The sequence below is a fragment of the Meles meles genome, chromosome 10 (assembly GCF_922984935.1).
Source record: "Meles meles chromosome 10, mMelMel3.1 paternal haplotype, whole genome shotgun sequence".
NCBI lineage: Eukaryota > Metazoa > Chordata > Mammalia > Carnivora > Mustelidae > Meles > Meles meles.
The window spans coordinates 70,554,166-70,562,899 of record NC_060075.1 but is presented as its reverse complement, the minus strand read 5'-3'; positions in this window follow the sequence as shown (position 1 = coordinate 70,562,899).

Here is an 8,734-nt window from a genome sequence, read left to right as displayed (position 1 = left end):
TTGTAGCTTCTCCTGGTAATTGTTTGTATATGAAGATGTCTCTATATTAAATCTACATCCTCTCTATTCTAAGGAGTTTTGTAAAAAGACTTCATTTACTTATTTGAGAGAGAGAGAGCACAAGTGAGATGGGGGGTAAGCGGCAGGCAGAGGGAGAGGGAGAAGGAGGCTCCCTGCTGAGCAAGAAGCCCAGGGCCTTATTCCCAGGACCATGATACCAGGACCTGAGCTGAAGTCAGATGCTTAACTCACTAAGCCACCCAGGTGCCCCAGGAGTTTTTTATTACTCATTTGTAATTGTTTGTTCCATTGATTCTTTAAGGTTTCAGATATGTAGTCATATCATCTTTAAATATTGATTGTTGGGCCTCCTCCTTTTATTATTTTCTGCCTCTAATGCTTTTTTATTATCTTATTCTGGTTTGTTTCTTATTGTCTTTATGTTGTCTTGTCATGAGCCTTCAAAGAAGATATTCCTGATTTAGTCAGAGTGCCTATAGTGTTCCACAAGGCAGAATGGGTATATCATATTAAGGTAGTAGCAATCAAATATTCAGTTAGAGTATTTGGGGGTCAAAATTGGACTTGAAAATTTTGTCAAATGACTTTTCAGCTTCCATGGAGATGATCATCTCATTTTTCTTCTCCAGTCAGTGAACATAATTAAGATATTAAATATTTTATAACATAAAAATACATTAAATATTTTTAAATATTGAAGGCACATTTGCATCTTTTCATACGCTTACTGGACATTTGTATCTCTTTGGAGAAATGTCTGTTCGAGTCCTTTGACCACTCTGAATTGTGCTGTTTGTTGTTGTTGTTGTTAAGTTGTAGGAGTTCTCTACAATTTTGGAAATTAATCCCTTATGGCATATAATTTGCTAATGTTTTCTCCTATTCTGTGTACTGTCTTTTCATCTTCTCAGTGGTGTCCTTTGATGCATAGAAGTCTCTCATTTTAATGAAGCCCATTTTATCTGTATTTCTAAGAGTTTTATAATTTTAGATATCAGTTCAAGTCTTTGATCCATTTTGTGATCATTTTTATTTTTATAATATTTCTAATTTATAGCAATTGAAAACAAATCAGTGACTACTATATGTCTCCAATGCTTCCCTCTTTTAAAAACAAGTATCTGTTAAATTTGCATGTCACCATTCTATATTGAGTTGTGGGAGTGGGGCCAGTTAGTTTTAGTGTGTGTCTCCATATCAAAAGAAGCCACATCGAAGGAGAAACATCTAAACCCGATGTAAATCACAAGAAAGTACTTTAAGTATGTTGCCATGTTTGAATGAGAATTTGGAGTCTTGAAAAGAGTCTAGTGTATTTTGTGTGTGGAAAGAACATAAATAATTAGGACCAGTGTGCAGACTATAGTAGATCAATTGCATTAATGGCCCCGTATAGTAGGTACCCCACCGTCACAGTCTGCCCCATTATCTTATATTTTTCTCCCACTCTGATTTAGGACTCAGCCAATTTACCTGCTTTGGTTAATGGAATATCAGCAAATATGTTACAAAGAATATTCTGAAAGAAGATGCATGTGTCTGTTAATCTCTGGCATGACTGAGTTATACTCTTCTGTGTTTCTGCCATGCTATGAGAACATGTCAGTGCCAGCCTAATTAAATGAGATAAACTTGGAGGAAACTAAGTTCTCCCATCATCCAAAAAGAGGTCATCCAAGATGATCCAGTAGTTAGCTGGACATAATGAGGAAAGCCAGCCGAGATTAGAAGATACTTCTAATCAAATCCAGTCTAAATAGTTGACCCAGAGGAAACTAAAAACAAAACCCCCATTATTTGGGCAGAGGAGGTGTTACATAGCCCAGTTGTAGCAGATAAATAACATATCAATAAATAAGTTACATAGCATAATCTATCTAGTTGAAAGATAAGCCTTCCATCCCATTTTTTATTTTTAGGCACTTGGCATTTCTTAGAAAATAGACTTAATAGGCTTGTGAGTCACTCTGATGCAGTGTTTGGACATGATAGATCTGAGCTCTTTTAATAAAGACCTTAGGTATCTAATCCATGATTATCATCTATCAACATGTGGTGTCAATGTACATTGCTATGTCTCACTGGGAATTCCATGGACAATCAATAAAGAATTCTGTTTCAGTGACCCTGATTTCTTGGCTTGGCCTGGGAGCTCATGATGTCAACATTCAAATCTCTGAATGCAAAGAGGAAGCGATTTTAATTATTCACTTCAGTTTTCCAATCATTTTCAGTGATGAGCTATCACCACCGACAAATCAGGGCATAATTCTATTTACTTTTGAAATGTGTTTGCTCCTCTTTAGGTTTGTCTAAGATAGCCCTGTGTTACACATTCACCTGAAACAAGACCCCTGAACTTCATTATCTTTATTCCATGGCAGACCTTTGAACACTTTGCACTGATATAGACATTACCAAGCATTAGTATACATACTAGTTAACATTTTACTAATATTCTCTGTTGTAGCCAATAAAATTTGTTTTAGAGGCTTGGCACAAACTTATATACACAAAAATGTGGCACATGGCAGTGGAAATTCCTGAGATGGCACATCTACACTGCTCTTTGCCCTAGTAAGAGACGGCCTTTGTAACTAGAAAAAAAGTTCAAAACTAAACTCTTGACTTTATCTTTGAGATATTCTTTGCCCAGACTTCTCAAACTCAGTAAATGGGTCAAAAATAGACCCAGGAACTAAGACCATAACTCTGGAAGTCATCTTGATTCCTCCTTTCCCCGACATTTCCAATCTGTCAGCAAAGCCTATCAACTCTGTGTGCAAAATATTTCTCAAAGACAAACTCTTCTAGCCGTTTCCTCTTCCCCTTTGTATTCCTGAACAGTTGCTCTTTTTTCCTCTGCATTAATGTCTTGCCTTTTTATCCATTCTTCATATTTTAGTTAACCTGTTATTTTAATGAATTTTTTGGAGATTAATTTCAGATTTGCAAAAACTTTTAAATATAATACCACTATTCCCATATAATCAAATTTACCAGGTGTTAATATTTTACCACACTTACTTTATCATGTCTATCAATATATCCATTCATCTATGTATACAATTTATTTTCTAAAAGAGCTGAGAATTCCAGTCCAAAATCAAACATTGCATTGGTTGTAATGTCACTTTAGTCTCCTTTAATGTGGAGTTTCTGTCTGTATCTCCATGAGCTCGATACTTTTGAAGAGTAAGGCCAGTTAGTTTGTAGTATGTATTTAAGTTTTATATAGTAAGATTTAGGTTCAGGGCATGCATTTTTGGCAGAAATACCACAGAAATGGTGGTACATCAGATCAGGAGACACACAAGATCAGTTTGTCCCATTACTGGTGATGGTAGCTTTGATCATTTGGTTGAAGTGTTTTCCAGGTATCTTTACAGTAAAGGGACTGTTTTCCCTGTGCCAATGCTAAGGTATAGTGATAAAAACAGGATCTCAAAAAGATATTTGTACATGTTCATTGCTCCTTTACTTTTTTTTTTTTTAAGATATCATTTATTCATTTGACAGAGAGAGAGACATACACAGTGAGAGAGAGAGCACAAGCATGGGGAGTGGAAGAGGGAGAAACAGGCTTTCTGCTGAGCAGGGAGCCCAATGCGGGGCTCGATCCCAGGACCCTGGGATCATGACCTGAGCCAAAGGCAGATGCCCAACAACTGAGCCACCCAGGTGCCCTGCTCCATTACTTTTAATAGCCCAAAGGTAGAAGCAACCCAAATGTCCATTAATAGATGAATGGATAAAGAAAATGTAATATAGACATACAATTAAATATTTTACCACCAAAAAGGAAGGAAATCCTGTCACAAGCTATAATGCGGTTGAACCTCAAAGACATTAGGCTAAGTGAAATAAGCCAGTCATAGAAGGACAGATACTATATGACTCCCATCATAGGAATTATCTAAAATAGCCAAAATCATAGAAACAAGATGTAGAAAGAGGTTTGCCAAGGGCTAGGGAAAGGGAGAGAATAAATCAGTATTTAGTGGTATATACATGTATAATAATGGGTTCAATTGAAAGATGAAAAATTTCTAGAGATCTGTTGCACAACATTCATAGGTATACTTAAAAATGGCTAAAATGATAAATTTAATGTTATTTTTTTTTTACCACAATAATAATAAGAAGAAGAAGATGGCCAGAACATTATGGGAAAAAAGTGTTTATCCTCAGTGGTAATCATTTGTTTACTCATTTATTCATTTATATCAATATAGTTTCAGGGATCTTACTTTATCTGTAGATTATATTACTGTATTTAGTAATTGTCCCATATTTGACCAGTGTGAGCTAAGCCCCATCTAGCTGGTTCCTGAATACTTTTGATCAATCTCCATTATTCTTTTTCTTTTTTTCTGGGTTCTGGGCTCATCTATCCTTTCTTTTCTGAAGCCCTGTCTCCCAGAAACCAAAATTTGAGTGCTTGGTTTTGTGGGGTATTATTGCTTCAAGGTCCTCTCAGTGGATAGAACTAGGAGGTGTATTATTCTGTTAGACCAGTTTATTTCAATCTTCTCTCATTTTTTTACCGGTTAATTTGCTTTAGGAACACACATGGAACCCCAAATTTAGGTAATAAAAAGAAGCTTATTGGGCGCCTGGGTGGCTCAGTGGGTTAAGCCGCTGCCTTCAGCTCAGGTCATGATCTCAGGGTCCTGGGATCGAGTCCTGCATCGGGCTCTCTGCTCAGGGGTGAGCCTGCTTCCCTCTCTCTCTCTCTGCCTGCCTCTCTGTCTACTTGTGATCTCTCTCTGTCAAACAAATAAATAAAATCTTTAAAAAAAAAAAAAGCTTATTGTATAAACGTCATATAAAAATTAAACATAACATTTACAAAACTAGTAGTATAAGTCTACAATACATTATTGGAAACTCTTGGGACCACATGTATTTTGGTATTCAATTATTTTGAGATTTCATAAATGTAATACTTACATTATGTAACATACTCAGTAGGGTAAGAGCAATACCATGTAGCAAAATGTTAATGTTTTATAGCAAAGCATCACACCAAGTGGGATTAAGAAAGATAAAATAAACTTCATTTTTGTTCCGGTCAGATTCTACCATTAGACAGATTTGCTATGAACTCTTGTAGAAATTGAAATCTTTGGATTTAGGAATTGCAGATAAGGGATTGTGAACCTATAATCATGTTTTTCTACAAGAATTTAATGCAATATTTCTCCAAAATTTATCTAGTTTATTATATCTAGTCCATTTCTTTGTAGTAGCTGTTGTTTTTATTTCCAATTGGAAGTTCTAACTCACAATTGAGGTTATTGGGGATGATAGAACTATTTATTCGTGTAATTATATCCTTCATTGTTATATGCATCAATTAGTTCATAATCACTAATTACATGTTTGCCCAGTCCACATGTGTGGCAAAACAATGCTCATGTTTACCATACCATTTCCTCTTCCTAAGTGCACAGGAAGACTATATTTCCCGGCATCCAGAGCAGTTACCTTTGGAGAACATGCCATTGCCAGATAATAGAGTATAGATGAAAATGAGGGGAGCCATTTTGAAGACAAGCTCTGAAAAACATCCCATGTGACACTTCAACTCTCATTTCCTTTCCCATAGAAATTCTGGATACCGTGTGTTCCAGATCATATGGCATACAGGATGGAGGAAGACTGACCTATGCTGTGAGTGAATAGTGTTTTATTGTGTTAAGCCACTGTGATTTCAGGGATATTTTTGTCACATCAGCACAGCTTACCAAATAATTCTTCCCCAAATAAAAATCCATCCTCTCTTGGCATGAATTTTTAGCATAGAGCAAAAATTCATCAAGCCATTCTCTTTTAAGTATGACCGTCATGTATATCACAAGTTGATTTATAGGTTATGTGTCAATGGTTTCGTCCCACTGCAAATTGAAATGTTAACCAGTAAGTTCAGATGATAGTAATTGCCTTTTAATATTGCCTATCAATGATATTGTTCAAAATCCAGTAGTGTTCCTTGTTTGATCAAGACATCCTACTAACAGCTTATTTAGCTTTCTTTTCTCACCTTGAGTTTCCATAACATGTCTCAGCTTCCCTGCTCCAGGATTTACTCCAGAACCCCAGGATCTTGTTTGGCCCAGTCACAACAAAAGCCCAGAAGTACAGAATAGTTAATGCCCCCTGGAGCAACTCAGCTGCAGGATGGTGAGTCCGTGGCTGAAAATCTAAATCTCTTATCACTTTGAAGGGAAATTCTGAGGTATATTCTACACAGTTCCTTAGCATATCCCCAGTAGAACAGAGTTCTACTTTCTAGAACAATAGCCAGATCAGTAACATACTCTATGTTGGCTTTCCTCCAGAACCTCTTCACCTCCTCAATCTTTCTGCTTTCATATTGTGGTTTACTGGGATCATGCCCAAATTTATAAACTGTTTTAGGGAAACCAAACTAATTCAAAATTTCTGTTGTAGTGCTGTCTTTTGTGAATTTGTTCTATGAAAGCAACCAACTTGACTCCCAGTTGATTAGAAAGGAATTACATATTGTTTGAAAACAGTGCAAAAACAAACAATACATTAGTTACTGAGGTGGTAACTAGTAAACAGATTTCTAATTCAATAAAATCCACTTTAAAGATTGACACTTTCCTGTTTTGGCTTCTTACATATATAAAATCTTCACCAAAAAAAAAAAAAAAAAATGTATTCTAGGACACAGAGACTTCTAGTCTATATTTGTAAAGGAGCTCTAATCAGCTCTCATTATTATTTTGAACTGAATCCATGCTGGGGATCTGAGCTCTCTAAAAGGGGAGCTAGTGGAGAGGAAGCAAGATTAGGCAAGGAGGTCATCCAACTGCAATGCAAACCTGAGGCTCTCAGCCAACCTACCAGGGCGCTCCAGAGTAAAGATTTCCCATTAGAGGAGTCCTAGGCCCTAGTGTTGACACCATGCTCAGCCATGGCAAGAGGGTGGCTGCCCAGAAAAAGTGTTCCTCTGTTCAAAGGACATGGCAGATCCTGAAGGTGCTAATGACTGGCAGCTGGCTGTTAACCATTCTTTTTGTAGCTGAATGGTAAATTCTTCCCTGAAGGAAGATTCAAGTAGGACATCCCCATGGCTGCCACAGTTTTACAAATATAAACACCAGTATGAAAACTACATGGCAAATTACCTAAGATGAACTACAGTCTATTAACTGAATGTAAAGTGAGATGATCTAGTTGGAGTCCAAAATGGCAGAGGAGCAGGAGACCTTAATTTCGTCTGGCCCCAGGAATTCAACTAGATAGCTATCAAATCATTCTGAACATATGTGAACTCAACCAGAGATCTAAGAAAAGAATAGCTGCAATGCTACAAATAGAAAAGTGACCACTTTCTGCAAGGTAGGAGGTGCAGAGAAATGAATCCAAGACAATATATGGGATGACAGACCATGGGAGGCTAGAGCCTCCATTAGCCGGCTCCCAGCAAATGATAGGGCAGCAGTGTACAAAATCAGAACTTTTAGAAGTCCATAGGTGCACCACAGCAGCCTACAGGGTTTGGAGACTCAAAGCAGGGTCATGTGCTTGAGATAGAAATGCTCAGTCACAGGCCAAATGAACATGGAATACTGATGGAGACCAGGGAGGCAGAGTGATTGACTGCTTTTCCCTAAGAGTGCACTGAGGATTGGGGCCCCAAGTTTTTGGCTCTGGGGCCAGAGATGGGAGGACACAATTTTCATTCTCGTCCTCCAAAGCTGTACAGAAAGCTTTCAGGGAACAAAAGCTACCTGGAGCAAACCTGAGCAGATTACTTAGCTTGGCTTCTAGCTAGGGCGGTACAGTTCTGCCTCAGGCAAAGACACTTGAGAATCATTGCAATAGGCCTCTCCCCCAGAAGATCAGCAAGGACATCCAGCTAAGACCAAGTTCACCAATCAATGAGAACTGCAGAACTCCAGTGCTAGGGGCAAATAGCACATAGAATTCATGATTTATTTCCCCAATGATTCTTTAGTCTTTCAAATTTAATTTTTTTCTCTTTCTTTTTTCAACGAATTTATTTTATCAACTCTTTTTAAAATCTTTTTATTTTCACTTTTACAGTTATTCTATACTTTAATTGTATTTCATGAAGTTTAAGAGCATGCTACTAAAGAATGAATGGTTCAACCAGGAAATTTAAAGTTTAAAAATTCATGGAAACAAAAATGAAAACATAAATGTTCAAAATCTTTGGGATGGAGCAAAAGTAGTCCTAAGAGGAAAGTATATAGCAATACAAGCCTTTCTCAAGAAACAAGAAAGGTTTCAATTACACAACCTTAATTTACACCTAGAGGAGCTGGAGAAAGAACAGCAAATAAAGCCTAACCCCAGCAAGAGAAGAGAATTAATAAAGATTAGAGCAGAAATCAAAGAACTAGAAACCAAAAGAACAGTAGAACTGAGCAAAGAAAGTAGGAGCTGATCCTCTGAAAGAATTCATAAGATTGATAAAACCCTGGCCAGGCTTACCAAAAAGAAAAGAGAAAGGACTTAAATAAATAAAAATCATGAATGAAAGAGGAGAGATCACAACCAACACCAAAGAAATACAAACAATATATAAGAAGATAATATGAGCAACTCAATGCCAACAAATTAGGCCATCTGGAAGAAATGGATGCATTCCCAGAAACATATAAACTACCAAAACTGAAACAGGAAGAAATAGAAAACCTGAACAGATCCATAA